Source organism: Salvelinus fontinalis, chromosome 10 (assembly GCF_029448725.1).
Source record: "Salvelinus fontinalis isolate EN_2023a chromosome 10, ASM2944872v1, whole genome shotgun sequence".
NCBI lineage: Eukaryota > Metazoa > Chordata > Actinopteri > Salmoniformes > Salmonidae > Salvelinus > Salvelinus fontinalis.
Genome location: NC_074674.1, coordinates 35,039,455 through 35,055,447, shown reverse-complemented (window position 1 = coordinate 35,055,447; position 15,993 = coordinate 35,039,455). Strand labels below are relative to the sequence as shown.

At 43.4% G+C, this 15,993-nt stretch overlaps 1 pseudogene; it reads right to left on the bottom strand.

Moving 5' to 3' along the window:
* Positions 1 to 3,672: 3,672 nt before the first annotated feature.
* Positions 3,673 to 15,700, bottom strand: LOC129863288 (cholesterol 7-desaturase nvd-like; annotated as a pseudogene).
* Between the last annotated feature and the right edge of the window lie 293 nt (positions 15,701 to 15,993).

Here is a 15,993-nt window from a genome sequence, read left to right as displayed (position 1 = left end):
CAAAGCACATTTAGCGCTATCAATTCACTCATTCACGGGTCATTACGCTCACATTTCCATCAGAACAGATCAGACAGAAAAACGTGTATTTGGTACAACCTAAAGGCATTGTTGTCACAAAGTGCAATCAGAATATGGTTGTATTTAGGAATGTTAGAGTACAGCAAGTAACACAGCATCATACAATGCAAGTACATACCATTAGCACACATAGACCTACACAGTCACATACAGTAGGCCTAACACAGAAATAATGTACTGCCACATCAGCACCATGTTAGCACTCTCACAGCTTTTCTCATTACAAAGCATGTTTTAAAGTCTGAAGTGAAGTAACTCAAACAATTTTGCCACATAATATTTGCTACATTTGAGTGCATAGGCAGTACGAGTCAAAAGTTTGGACACACATACTTATTCAAGGGTTATAGCATTATAGAATAATAGTTCAAAACAATTAAGTAACACATATGGAATCATGTACTAACCAAAAAAGTGTTGAACAAATCAAAATATATTTTATATTCTTTAAAGTAACCACTCTTTGCCTTGATGACAGCTTTGCACACGCTTGGCATTCTCTCAACCAGCTTCATGAGGTAGTCACCTGGAATGCATTTCAATTAACAGGTGTGCCTTGTTAAAAGTTCATTTGTGGAATTTCTTTCTTTCTTAATACGTTTGAGCCAATCAGTTGTGTTGTGACAAGATAGGGGTGGTTTACAGAAGATAGCCCTATTTGGTAAAAGACCAAGTCCATATTATGGCAAGAACATCTTAAATAAGCAAAGAGAAATGATAGTCCATCATTACTTTAAGACATGAAGGTCAGTCAATACGGAACATTTCATAAACTTTGAAAGTGTCTTCAAGTGCAGTCGCAAAAACCATCAAGCGCTATGATGAAACTGGCTCTCATGAGGACCGCCACAGGAAAGGAAGACCCATAGTTACCTCTGCTGCAGAGGATAAGTTCTTCAGAATTACCAGCCTCAGAAATTGCAGCCCAAATAAATGATTCACAGAGTTCAAGTAACAGACATATCTCAACATTAACTGTTCAGAGGAGACTGTGTGAATCAGGCCTTCATGGTCGAATTGCTGCAAAGAAACCACTACTAAAGGACACCAATAAGAAGAGGAGACTTGCTTGGGCCAAGAAACACGCACAATGGACATTAGACCGGTGGAGATCTGTCCTTTGGTCTCATAAGTCCAAATTTGAGATTGTTGGTTCCAACCACCGTGTCTTTGTGAAACGCAGAGTAGGTGAATGAATGATCTCTGCACGTGTGGCTCCCACCGTGAAGCATGGAGGAGGAAGTCTGATGGTGCTTTGCTGGTGACACTGTCAGTGATTTATTTAGAATTCAAGGCACACCTAACCAGTATGGCTACCACTGCATTCTGCAGTGACACGCCATCCCATCTGGTTTGCGCTTAGTGGGACTTTCATTTGTTTTTCAAAAGGACAATGACCCAACACTCCTCCAGGCTGTGTAAGGGCTATTTGACCAAGAAGGAGAGTGATGGAGTGCATCAGATGACCTGGCCTCCACAATCACCCGACCTCAACCCAATTGAGATGGTTTGGGATGAGTTGGACCGCAGAGTGAAGGAAAAGCAACCAACAAGTACTGTGGGAACTCCTTCAAGACTGTTGGAAAAGCATTCCAGGTGAAACTAATTGAGAAAATGGCAAGAGTGTGCAAAGCTGTCATCAAGGCAAAGGGTGGCTACTTTGAAGAACATAAAATATAAAACGTATTTTGATTTTTTGACACTTTTTTGGTTACTACATGATTCCATATGTGATATTTCATAGGTTTGATGTCTTCACTATTATTCTACAATGTCCAAACTTTTGACTGGTACTCGATATACATACATTTTTTCAACTGGTACCGGGGGACCTTCAGAGTCTTGTAAAGCCTATGGGCGTCCTAGAGTGACTCTCATCTTTCCTCAAAACAACCATCATGTACGTGTTCACGAGAGTCTCACCTTTCCACAGACGGGTCATATTAGTGTTTAGTCAAACTGTTCGGACGCTACAGACAGAAGTTGGCAGATCGGCTATGCCGACTTCAAACCAGTCCCAAGACGCTTGTGGGGATCGTAGAGCAAAACAGTGTCATCTTTCCATATAGGAGTCATAATTGTTTGTAGGCCAAACCGTTCGGACACTACAGATGAGAAGATCGATATTCAGGATGTGTCGTGGTCTGACACGGCTCCAGCTCTGTCACCTTTCAGATGCGGAAGTGTGACCGGCGGATACGGTGGATTGAGACGCATCCAATGCAAAAAAATTGACATCTCTAGCTTAAACTGACAGATTTCATGGGGAGTTTTTTATTATGCTAACTAGATTTCCACGGGGGCGCGGACAACATGAATGCTTTAAGTACTCGTTTTGGAACACTTAGTGTTGTCCTCACAAGCCACGACTGCTTGATTTGGGACTTCCTTGAGAGCTTAGGCCGAAAATAAATGACGTGGTTTCAGTTATAGGGAGTGAGTGTTTTTACACTGGCCTATTTTGTATGCTACTCACAGGTCCATGGTTCCTGGAGGTACAAAGATCAAACTGAAGCCTGCTGGAATCATATAACAATGTACAGACAGCACACCTTTTATCAATACATTCTTGTTCATTCACACAGTATGTAGTCTTACTATCAGTTACAATATAGGCTAGGCATTCTGGCATATCTATTCATATTGCTTGGTTCTGATTGATTTTCCCGGTAATATGGGCTGGATCCTGTATGACTGAGATGAGGATAAACTGGATTTAAGACACCAGGAGAAATCAGAAGAAATCAGAAGAAAGAGAAGTGAAAGGGGAGCAGTCCTCAGAGAGTCTTCATTTCCTACACTGAACAGCCCAAAGATAGTCTGGTAACTTTTTACACCTGTACAGCGGTGATGAGAGATTTGAGGGAATTTTGTTGCTTTGTTTGAAAAATAACAAGAAAGGGAAAAGAAAAAACCTCCCACCAGCACTTTGTCTTGCTATGGAAGTCCAATTAAGAGAAAATGTGGAGCACAAATGCTTTGCTCCAACCAAACTCTACTCCACGCCCACGGACGTTAGTTTATTCTACGCAAATGGCTACCTCTTAAGTACCTCCCCAATGATTTCTAGAACGCAAACACATTCTAACCGAACTAATTGGTCCCTGAATCCGATGGCTTAGGCCAGAGACAGAACACAAGTGGGCAAAGCAACGTTTAAAAAATGTGTTATTGGCTTTGGTACTCTGATTGGTTAGAGATGATCCAATCGCTGATTACTTTGTTTAGTATAACACCCCTCATTTTCAGGTCACCACAAACAAATTCAATGATGGCAATCTCGGACTGAAGTATGTAGCGAACATTGAGCAGCGAATGAGTTTTGGGCTTTGGTAGAATAAGAGGCCCTTTGGGCACTTGGTTACAGCTCAGTTATCAAAACAATAACAAATGCTACTTTTATTAATGCTGCTTTGAATCACAAGGCCCCACAATTCATTATCCATGAAGGAACTGGCCGGATTAAAGTAATGGTTTCTGCAAAAGACTAACCGTTTTCTGGTGTTAATTTTCTCCCCATTCTGAGTCCAAGGGTGTCCTCTTCTTTTTATATTTGAATGCCTTTTGGAGATTTAATGTCTTTTTGGGCCATTACCTCCGTTGGATGTCTTCTGCTTCCTCCAGTGTGTGAGATAAGAAGTCCAGGGTGTTGTGCTGGTAGTGCAGGCGAGGGCTGTTGTCGCTGTAGAACTGACTGAACCAGCGCCTGTGTTTCTGGATGGCAGAGTCCTCCTTCACCAGCAGGGGCTTAGAGATGTACTTCTTATCGTTCCAGATCATCACGTCCCACTCAAACCGGGACACAAACAGTCAGAACAAAAAACTGTTAGTTACACATCAAAACCTTCAATAAATAGTGATGAATTTATATATATGTATCCATTTTCAGAAATGTTGGTAAATTCTATTTTTTGTTTTGTTAGGTTCTGAACAAACAGAGTGAAAACTCAAACCGACAACTAGAAAAAGCTCAAACCCAAGAAGTTTATTCAACCCACTGGGTGCTTCAGCTGCAAACACAACATACAAGTCACACAAGCACATATTTATACCTTGCGACTAGGTGGAGTTCCTGTACCTCCTTGCATGTCTAAGAAAAACACTGCTTCTCTGTTGTTAGGCAGAAACACAGTAGGTTCATCTTATTGGTATTGTCATGGCCCTGCCTAAATCTAGGACCCTCATGGGCATGGAAATGTGTGTGTGTGTGAGATAGGACTGTAATCAGATGGTCTTCGGAGTGGACCCCTCCCAGCAGTGTCTTCTCTCTTCAACTGTTGACCTTATCTCGAGTTGAGTTCCACATCCCTTATGGTCCTAGTTCCTCAGCAACTGACCTGCCTTGTCAAGAATTTAAACTAGACTGTTGCTCTTTGTCTCCCTCCTTAGGAACATTCATATTCAACAATAACATACAGAATATTAACTTTATGCACTTCCCCTTTTCTCACTCACTTCCACACACATAGTTCCTCTTTACCCTTCCTTGACCCCCAACATATACATTCCTTGTACATATTAAAGTAATCACTAAGTTCTGCTATGGTAACATGAATAAGTATATTTCAAGCTTGAATCCAACAGTTTAATGAACTTATGGAAGAGACAGGTGTGTTCCCCCATCTCATCATGGCATGGGGTTGTTAAATGACAGACATGTATTTGTTTGAAACCTTTCCCTAGATGGTTTCATTTCAGAGAGACAAACAATCACATTTTGATGCAAAAGGAGATATATCCACCTCACTCTCAGAGAATAAAGTTTCATTGCAAGGGATTACACAGTCAAACGTGACAAATAATTACATTTATAATAAAGAACCATACAAATGATTTATGACATCAATATTTAAAAAATGTATATAAAAAAATTCATCAATACAATATGAGATCTGGGTCCTGGTCGAAAGTAGTGCACTATATAGGGAATAGGTTGCCATTTGGGACAAGACCCTAACTCTTACCAAACACTATAGCATGAGGCTAGATTTATGATGTGTTGAATTTAAACAGTATGCTAAATATACAGGGTACGAACGTTCCATTCAGCTAAACAACGGGTGTGGCGTTTTTCAAACAAATTATGACCAATTGAATATGATTAATGCCCAAAATATGCAGTTAAAAAACAAATGTTTCCTGATCTGTTTTATATCTCTCAGATATAGGAGAGACACTTCAGAACAAACTTCCTTTTGATATTATTTTGGGACTATCTGTTGTCCCATGTAGTGAATCTGTTATTCAATGCATTTGTATGGGCTAATAGCAGTAAGGACCCCTAAAAAATTATATCTATTTTTTTATACTTCAAGGGGTATTAAAATTATAAATCAAATAGCTAAATTCGATATGAATTCATTAAAACAATTCCTTATAGTTTAGGGCACAGGTGTCAAACTCATTCCACGGGGGGCCGAGTGTCTGCGGGTTTTTGCTCCTCCCTTATACTTGATTGATGAATTAACATCACTAATTAGTTAGGAACTCCCCACACCTGGTTGTCTAGGGCTTTATTGAAAGGAAAAACCAAAAACCTGCAGACACTAGGCCCTCCGTGGAATGAGTTTGACACCCCTGGTTTAGGGCTTAGACTCTGAGAGGTTAAGGATACTAATGAGGCGTATGAATTGACATGCATATGATATTCGTCTTGTTTGTAATATGATGTACCACATTGAGAACGGTTGGACCATTGGCTGCTCTGGTAGAAGATGTAGTGGGACACAGTGCAGTAGAGGCTCCACGGGCGTCACAAATGTACACAATTCTGGGTGGAGCTAAATGGACCTTTCATCAACACATTTAATTGGCTTATATTGCTGGGCACATCAGAATGAAACACTGTTATTGATACTAAACTAAGGTGAATGTTAATTGCTTTCTATGATGAGTGTTTGGATACTGTTCCTTGTTCTGTCTCTCCAGCACCCAGGGACCACACTCTCCAACCCCAGATGACCTAAGACAGAGTTCTAGGTCGTCTCCACACTGCCAAAGGGCTTGTTCAACATCATCATAATGGCTGAGGCAACTTGTTTGGAAGCAGCCGTGTACATAGATCCAAAGCACAGTCAAGCGAAAATAAGAGCTGAAAAAGCTGTCTGAATGGCCAGTTTATTCCTTGGAGACAGTGACATATATCTAAGCTGACGGAGAGGCTAAAACCAAGAGCAGTCTTTGCACTGGGTGGCCTTGGCTGACACACTTCAGCTGTGTTTTATGACTGAATGCATCACCCCAGGGACATCATTTTCTAAACACTATCTAGTGCTGCCCTGGGGGCAGTCTGTCTTCCTGTCTGTCTGCCTGCCTGCCTGTCCGTGAGCAGTGGTGTAAAGTACTCAAGTAAAAATACTTGAAGTACTACTTAAGTCGTTTTTTGGGGCATCTGTACTTTACATTACTATTTATATTTATTTTAAAAAAATGTACTTTTACTCCACTACATTCCTAAAGAAAATAATGTACTTTCTACTCCATACATTTTCCCTGACACCCAAAAACTCATTACATTTTGAATGCTTAGCAGGACAGGAACATTTTCTAATTCACGCACTTAAAGAGACAATCCTTGGCCATCCCTACTGCATCTGATCTGGCGGACTCACTAAATACAAATGCTTTGTTTGCAAATTATGTCTGAGTGTTGGAGTGTGCCCCTGGCTATCTGTAGCAAAAATGTAAAGAACATTGTGCAGTCTGGTTTGCTTGATATAAGGAATTTGAAATAATTTATATTTTTACTTTTACTTTTGATACTTAAGGATATCCAAGATGGCGTAGCAGTCAGATGTCCATTGTCCTCGTCTTGTCCCGTGTATATATATTTTTCTTCGCATATCTTTTTATATATATATTATTTTCTTCTTAAAAACTCAACTTCAAAACACTCTCCTGCAACCCACCTCATCAAATGTGGTGCGGATCTGTTTTTTTTTTCTTCCTCAAAAGTATTATTCACCTCGTATCCGAAATCTACAACAGAAGCTAACAAGCTAACCAGAAGTTAGCCAGCTCACAAGCTAACGTTAGTAGCTAACGTTAATAGTTCAGCTAACCACAGCTAGCGCTCATCAGCTATCCTTTAGCTCGGAAAACTATTGCCAGTTTTGTACAACGCGACTCAGACCAGAGCATACCAGACCTATTTTTCTCTCCATATCCCCTGGACATTTACACCTGGATCTTGCAGCTAACTAGCTGCTATCCGAGTGACTACCGGCTAACATCAATTCCGGAGCAAACACCAATTATCCCGGAGCTAGCCAGCTGAAGAGTGCCATCAGCCACTCCTGGGCTACAATCACCTATCCGGACCCGTTTTACTGCCGATGCGGAGCCCCACCGGGCCTTCACGACTGGGATACCGACGTTATCTGCCCGAGGGAGTATTTCAACCGGCCCCTCCATCGCGACGTAACCTGAACGTCCATATACTAACTGCGGCCCGCTAATCGTTAGCTGTCTTGAGCATATCGGCTGCTATCTGAACAGGTCTATCGAACAATCTTCTTAGGCCACTATAACTATTTTGACAACTGGATTGGTCCCCTCTACCACACGGAACCCCACTAATCTACCGACGGAATTGCACGGCGTGGCTAAAAACAGACCTCCATCTTCTGCTAGCTTGCTACCCATGACTAGCTGTCTGAGTCACGAAGCTAGCACCAGTTAGCAAACACAATTCTACAACTCACAACCTCTCTTTCACCACCGCCATCCGGCTTGGATTCTCTGTCGACACGACCACGTCTGGTCTGCAGACAAATACCCCATCCGCTGTGCCCTCAACCGGCCTCCGTCTGAGCAGACCCCCTCCGTCTGAGCAGACCACCCCCCCCCCGGGCTACTAACTTTAAACGCCGCCGGGCTAGCTTAGTGGAGGCCTCACTACTTCATCTACGGCTGGCCCCTGGACACTATGATCACTTGGCTACATAGCTTATGCCTGCTTGACTGTCCATTAATTCACGGTACTCCATTCTGTTTATTTGTGTTTTATCTGTCGGCTCTGTGCCTTAACTCAGGATCTGTGTGTAGTTAATCCGACCCTCTCTGCCCAGTCGTCGCCATTTTTACCTTCTGTTGCTGTGTTAGCCGACTAGCTGCTGTTATCTGACCTGCTGTTTTAGCTAGCTCTCCCAATCATGACCTGCAATCACTTTATGCCTTATTGTATGTCTCTCTCAAATGTCAATATGCCTTGCATACTGTTGTTCAGGCTAGTTATCATTGTTTTGGTTTGCAATGGACCCCGTAGTTCCACTCTCCGTACCTCTGATACCTCCTTTGTCCCACCCCCCACACATGCGGTGACCTCACCCATTGAGACCAGCATGTCCAGAGATACGACCTCTCTTATCATCACCCAGTGCCTGGGCTTGCCTCCGCTGTACCCGTGCCCCACCATACCCTGGTCTGCACATTATGCTCAGAATCTATTCTACCACGCCCATAAATCTGCTCCTTTTATTCCTTGTCCCCAACGCTCTAGGCGACCAGTTTTGATAGCCTTTAGCCGCACCCTCATCCTACTGCTCCTCTGTTCCTCGGGTGATGTGGAGGTAAACCCAGGCCCTGCATGTCCCCAGTCACCCTCATTTGTTGACTTCTGTGATCGAAAAAGCCTTGGCCTCATGCATGTCAACATCAGAAGCCTCCTGCCTAAGTTTGCCTTACTCACCGCTTTAGCACACTCTGCCAACCCTGATGTCCTTGCCGTGTCTGAATCCTGGCTTAGGAAGGCCACCAAAAACTCTGAGATTTCCATACCCAACTATAACACTTTCCGTCAAGATAGAACTGCCAAAGGGGGAGGAGTTGCAATCTACTGCAGAGATAGCCTGCAAAGTTCTGTCATACTTTCCAAGTCTATGCCCAAACAGTTTGAACTTCTAATTTTAAAAATTAATCTCTCCAGAAAGAAGTCTCTCACTGTTGCCGCCTGCTACCGACCCCCCTCAGCTCCCAGCTGTGCCCTGGACACCATCTGTGAATTGATCGCTCCCCATCTAGCTTCAGAGTTTGTTCTGTTAGGTGACCTAAACTGGGATATGCTTAACACCCCGGCAGTCCTACAATCTAAGCTTGATGCCCTCAATCTCACACAAATCATCAAGGAACCCACCAGGTACAACCCCAAATCCGTAAACATGGGCACCCTAATAGACATTATCCTGACCAACTTGCCCTCCAAATACACCTCTGCTGTCTTCAATCAAGATCTCAGCGATCACTGCCTCATTGCCTGGATCCGCCACGGGTCCACGGTCAAACGACCACCCCTCATCACTGTCAAACGCTCCCTGAAACACTTCTGCGAGCAGGCCTTTCTAATCGACCTGGCCCGGGTACCCTGGAAGGATATTGACCTCATCCCGTCAGTTGAGGATGCCTGGTCATTCTTTAAAAGTTACTTCCTCACCATATTAGACAAGCATGCTCCGTTCAAAAAATGCAGAACCAAGAACAGATAGCCCTTGGTTCACTCCAGACCTGACTGCCCTCGACCAGCACAAAAACATCCTGTGGCGAACTGCGATAGCATCGAAGAGCCCCCGTGATATGCAACTGTTCAGGGAAGTCAGGAACCAATACACGCAGTCAGTCAGGAAAGCAAAGGCCAGCTTTTTCAAGCAGAAATTTGCATCCTGTAGCTCTAACTCCAAAAAGTTCTGGGATACTGTAAAGTCCATGGAAAACAAGAGCACCTCCTCCCAGCTGCCCACTGCACTGAGGCTAGATAACACGGTCACCACTGATAAGTCCGTGATAATCGAAAACTTCAACAAACATTTCTCAATGGCTGGCCATGCCTTCCACCTGGCGACTCCAACCTTGGCCAGCAGCCCCGCCCGGCCCGCTGCTACTCGCCCAAGCGTCCCCAGCTTCTCCTTTACCCATATCCAGATAGCAGATGTTCTGAAAGAGCTGGAAAACCTGGACCCATACAAATCAGCTGGGCTTGACAATCTGGACCCCCTATTTCTGAAACTGTCCGCCGCCATTGTCGCACCCCCTATTACTAGCCTGTTCAACCTCTCCTTCGTATCATCTGAGATCCCCAAGGATTGGAAAGCTGCCGCTGTCATTCCCCTCTTCAAAGGGGGAGACACCCTGGACCCAAACTGTTACAGACCTATATCCATCCTGCCCTGCCTAGCTAAGGTCTTCGAAAGCCAAATCAACAAACAGATCACTGACCATCTCGAATCCCACCGTACCTTCTCCGCTGTGCAATCCGGTTTCCGAGCCGGTCACGGGTGCACCTCAGCCACGCTCAAGGTCATAAACGATATCATAACCGCCATCGATAAAAGACATTACTGTGCAGCCGTCTTCATCGACCTGGCCAAGGCTTTCGACTCTGTCAATCACCATATTCTTATCGGCAGACTCAATAGCCTCGGTTTTTCTAATGACTGCCTTGCCTGGTTCACCAACTACTTTGCAGACAGAGTTCAGTGTGTCAAATCGGAGGGCATGTTGTCCGGTCCTCTGGCAGTCTCTATGGGGGTACCACAGGGTTCAATTCTCGGGCCGACTCTTTTCTCTGTATACATCAATGATGTTGCTCTTGCTGCGGGCGATTCCCTGATCCACCTCTACGCAGACGACACCATTCTGTATACTTCCGGCCCTTCCCTGGACATTGTGCTATCTAACCTCCAAATGAGCTTCAATGCCATACAACACTCCTTCCGTGGCCTCCAACTGCTCTTAAATGCTAGTAAAACCAAATGCATGCTTTTCAACCGTTCGCTGCCTGCACCCGCACGCCCGACTAGCATCACCACCCTGGACGGTTCCGACCTAGAATATGTGGACATCTATAAGTACCTAGGTGTCTGGCTAGACTGCAAACTCTCCTTCCAGACTCATATCAAACATCTCCAATCCAAAATCAAATCTAGAGTCGGCTTTCTATTCCGGAACAAAGCCTCCTTCACTCACGCCGCCAAACTTACCCTAGTAAAACTGACTATCCTACCGATCCTCGACTTCGGCGATGTCATCTACAAAATAGCTTCCAATACTCTACTCAGCAAACTGGATGCAGTTTATCACAGTGCCATCCGTTTTGTTACTAAAGCACCTTATACGACCCACCACTGCGACCTGTATGCCCTAGTCGGCTGGCCCTCGCTACATGTTCGTCGTCAGACCCACTGGCTCCAGGTCATCTACAAGGCTATGCTAGGTAAAGTGCCGCCTTATCTCAGTTCACTGGTCACGATGGCTACACCCACCCGTAGCACGCGCTCCAGCAGGTGTATCTCACTGATCATCCCTAAAGCCAAAACCTCATTTGGACGCCTTTCCTTCCAGTTCTCTGCTGCCTGCGACTGGAACGAATTGCAAAAATCTCTGAAGTTGGAGACTTTTATCTCCCTCAACAACTTTAAAAATCTGCTATCCGAGCAGCTAACCGATCGCTGCAGCTGTACATAGTCCATCTGTAAACTATCCACCCAATTTACCTACCTCACCCCCATACTGCTTTTATTTATTTACTTTTCTGCTCTTTTGCACACCAGTATCTCTTCTTGCACATGATCATCTGATGATTTATCACTCCAGTGTTAATCTGCTAAATTGTAATTATTCGATTTATTGCCTACCTCATGCCTTTTGCACACATTGTATATAGATTCTCTTTTTCCTACCATGTTATTGACTTGTTTATTGTTTACTCCATGTGTAACTCTGTGTTGTTGTCTGTTCACACTGCTATGCTTTATCTTGGCCAGGTCGCAGTTGCAAATGAGAACTTGTTCTCAACTAGCCTACCTGGTTAAATAAAGGTGAAATAAAAAATAAAAATAAAATATTTAAAACCAAATAGTTTTTGACTTTTACTCAATAGGATTTTACTGGGTGACATTCACTTTTACTTGAGTCATTTTATATTAAGGTATCTTTACTTTTACTCAAGTATGAAAATTGGGTACTTTTTCCACCACTGTCTGTGAGTGATCATCTGTACCTGTCGAGCCACTACATCCACGTCCAGTAGAGGCCAGTGGCGACCAAACACAGCAAGGGCATGTTCCACCAGCATCTGGGAGCAGTGCTTAGTGGGCTCAGACTCAGATTCCCATTGCACCTTGAACTCACACACACACTCCATCAAGTATTTGTAAGGACACACCATTAAGGCACCATTTAAAGAAGTTCTACATGTATATACAGTATAACTAGGGCCCAGAGTGGTAAGTTCACATAGTCAGGAAGCCCTTAGCTTCCAGTCATACCTTACAGAGTCCAAGGTTTTGCTGTTGGTGTAGCGCAGGTCAACCCCACTCACAGTGCCTGGTGTTTGCAGGTGGGCCAGGTGGGCAAAATCTTCTGCATTCTCAGGGATCTCCTACAGGGGACAGTCACAGAGAGGAAAAGGCACAGCTGGCTTTCTATCTATAAGACAAAGTTTTGAGGATTTACAAAATAACACACACCCAGTGGCAATTTTAGCAAGAAAAACTTTGTGGGCAAACAATATATATATATTTTTTTTTTGGGGGGGGGGGGGGGGGGGGTGCATGCCAGCAAAGCCACAACACAACACTGAACAATACATTAATTGCACTGTAACGGGGACAAACAGTGACCACAAACTGTTAGGGCCTACATAAAGATGTCCCAACAGCTTACCAGTGCTACACCTGGCTATCAGCGGAGCCTTGTCTGGCAGCGAAACAATTAATTTAGCCTCATTTACTGCCTTTAAAAAAAAACATAGCTGATATGGCTGACTTGCTTAAACAAATGTGGTTTCTAATGACAATTGAGATGTACAAACTATGGCATAAGGGGAGGACAAACAGATAAGAGGAAATCCGTAATTCCGATTAAGACATTAATGAGCAAGCTAGGACAGACGTGGTCAATATAACTATTTGTTCAGCACTTTTGAAATGTACAGTGACAGAATTCAGAAACTGGCCATTCTTGGCCAGTGTGTTCTCAGTGTTCTCAGTGCCACAGTGTTCTCCCTGTACACAAAGTCAGAACCGTAGGATAAAAAAGGGGGCATATAAGCAGACATTGAAAGCTATTACAAAATTCTATGATTACATTTCTCTAAAATAGGTTATAGGCTACATGTGCACCACCAAGTCAGAACAGTAGGCAAAATTAAGAGTGGAAAATAGAGCAACTTATTAGGGTGAGGCACATGGGCTACTAACAGCTTACTTCACAACATACACTTAGTATTACTTTCTTAGCTACAGTATACATATCTCCCTGGCATATTATGTAATTCATGCAATAGTGTACAATATATTTTGGACTCACCTTGTTGTGCTGTGCTCACTTGAACAGGAAGGTGGCGCAGAGGTCCTTTGTGGGCACATTTTGTCATCAAAATTTGTCATCAAAGTCTGGCATTCTCTGGATTTATGGTGCTTTGAAGACAACTGGGAACTCGGGAAAAAAGGTTGAATCATGATGATGTCAGTGATCTGCAGGTCGGAGCTTGAGAAAGAGTTCAGAGTTCCCGACTTACAATTCAGAGTTGGATGACCGTTCAAAACGTATTTTCCCAGTCTGAGCATGTTTTTTCTCCGAGTTCCCAATTGTCTTGAACTCACTGAAGTCAGATTTCCCAGTTCTGAGTTAACAGTTGTTTTGAGGCAGAAATCATGCTGGATTGCCAGCATGGCCACAAAGCCACTCAACTGAATAGCAGGCTAGTGATTGCTTTGCAATCCTTGCAGTCAGCCACTGATTCCTTCCAAACCACTCATTGTTAAATTTGCGATTTACAACTTGTTGTGTAATGTTTATGTCCAATGGCCGATGAGCACCGAAATGTTTTACCTATAATTTCTCTTCATATGACAAAGATTAAAAAGGATTTGCCAGGAGATTGTCGACTTGATTCATGATGATGACTGCTAGCTAAGATTTTGAAAGTATGATGTTGACATGATCAATCCAATCAAAGCTACTGTAGATATAACGTGATTTGAAGTCATTTTGTCTGTGGGCAATGACCTTGAGCTTTCTTGGATGGGCACTTCTAATGTAACTCCCCATGAGTGATAACACTGATATTTGAAAATAAAATAAACCTTAACCTGACACAATAAATTAGACTTTGGCTAAACAAACCAACAGTTAAAAATAAGTAAATAAATCAACATATCTAGCAATGGCACAGTGAAGTAATGGCACAGTCACTACAGAAAATTACCAACCCCTACGCTCCGTATTTTCCACTGGCTGCACCACCACCACAAGGCTGAAACACCTGCATTTTGGAGCTGCCTTACTCAAGAACGCAAAAAGAGACCATGTTTGTATGCAGCTTTATTAACTCAATTATTTTGTATTTGTTTTTACATTGTTTGCAAACTAATATGTGACACGTATTAATGCCAAAATAACATGCAAAACAGGCAACCACCCCGCTGAATGACGGGTCGCCACTGCACACACCTAAAGTAATCATATGGTAAAACAAAAAACAAAAGTATAAAATAAAGACTTTTTCTTTATCAAACACACATCTACAACAGAAAACAAACCTCTATGTTTGCATTGATGAAGTGCTCAGTGCATCCCCGGTAGACCTATTCTCCCTGTGTGAGCTTTGGTACCATCCAGCCGGGTTCCTCTCCGTCACAGTGGAACCACACCAGAACCTGACCGCTGGTCTCCATACTGGGATAGCAGCGCACCTTGGATCAACAGGTATCAACTGAATGAAAAAATACATTATTATATTTCTCTAAATGACACATCAATCTATTTTAAAATGTAATTTAAGACATTACACTGTTTATAATCTTGGCGCAAAGGACCAAATCAACTAATAATGTTAAGGCTGTCACGAAAGATTACATAGTTGACAGACATCGAATCCCATTGTTTTAGCTGGATACATTATAAACATAGTTAAATTACATTGAGTTAGTCATGGCTTCTCACCTTTCTGTGCATAGGGATGCTCACACACTTCCCGTCTTTCCTCCGGCACTGCCAGCTGTGGAACGGGCACACTATGCTCTGTCCCACTACATGCCCCCCTACTGCCAGATTGGCTCCCAGGTGGGGGCAGTAGGCATCCACCACGTAGGCTTTGCTCTCTGTGCCCCCGAACACTGCCTCCTGCTCACCTGGGAGGAAAACAGATTTGGGAAAGGAGGTCAAAAGTAACCTGTGAGGAGTTGAGTTTTCAAATGAAATGACTACTACAATAAAATACTTGAAATATCCTCTTGAAGTCAGTTCAGACACCTAAGTTATTGAGTCAGCGTTTAACTCTTTGACGGACAGCTCAAAATATGTGAAAAGGCTGCATTTCTCTTTAAATCCACAGGATGTCACCAGTAAACAGATCAGGAAGCGTTAGGCACCAATACCACATTAAGCCATTGCCCTGCCCTGCGTGGTGAGCAATCAGAACCAAAAGCCAAGCCGCAACCCATCTGGCTCAGACCCCGACTGTGATCCCAGGTAGCTAAGATTACCTTCAGATTAAAATAAATAAATAAATAATTGTGAAAAGCCACCGGACCGTCACTAAGGTTAAGATCCAGCGGCCCTGGAAATGCTTGGCAGTGAGAAGGCACTCCTGGTTAACGCCCTGCCGCCCCAAGGAGAGCATTGAGCACACCATGACTGTAAACACACTGGCTGCAGAACAGAATTAGACAGCATGCAAAAGTTGACTGAGTGTAACGACTCTCCTCTTCGTCTGATGATGAGGAATAGGAATCATCGGACCAACACGCAGCGTGGTAAGTGTTCATGCCTTTTAATTAAATAAACAGAACACTGAATGACAAAAAACAACAAAGAGAGTGAACGAACCGAAACAGTCCTGTAAGGTGAAAAAACACAAAACAGGAAACAACTACCCACAAACACAGGTGGGAACAGGCTACCTAAGTATGGTTC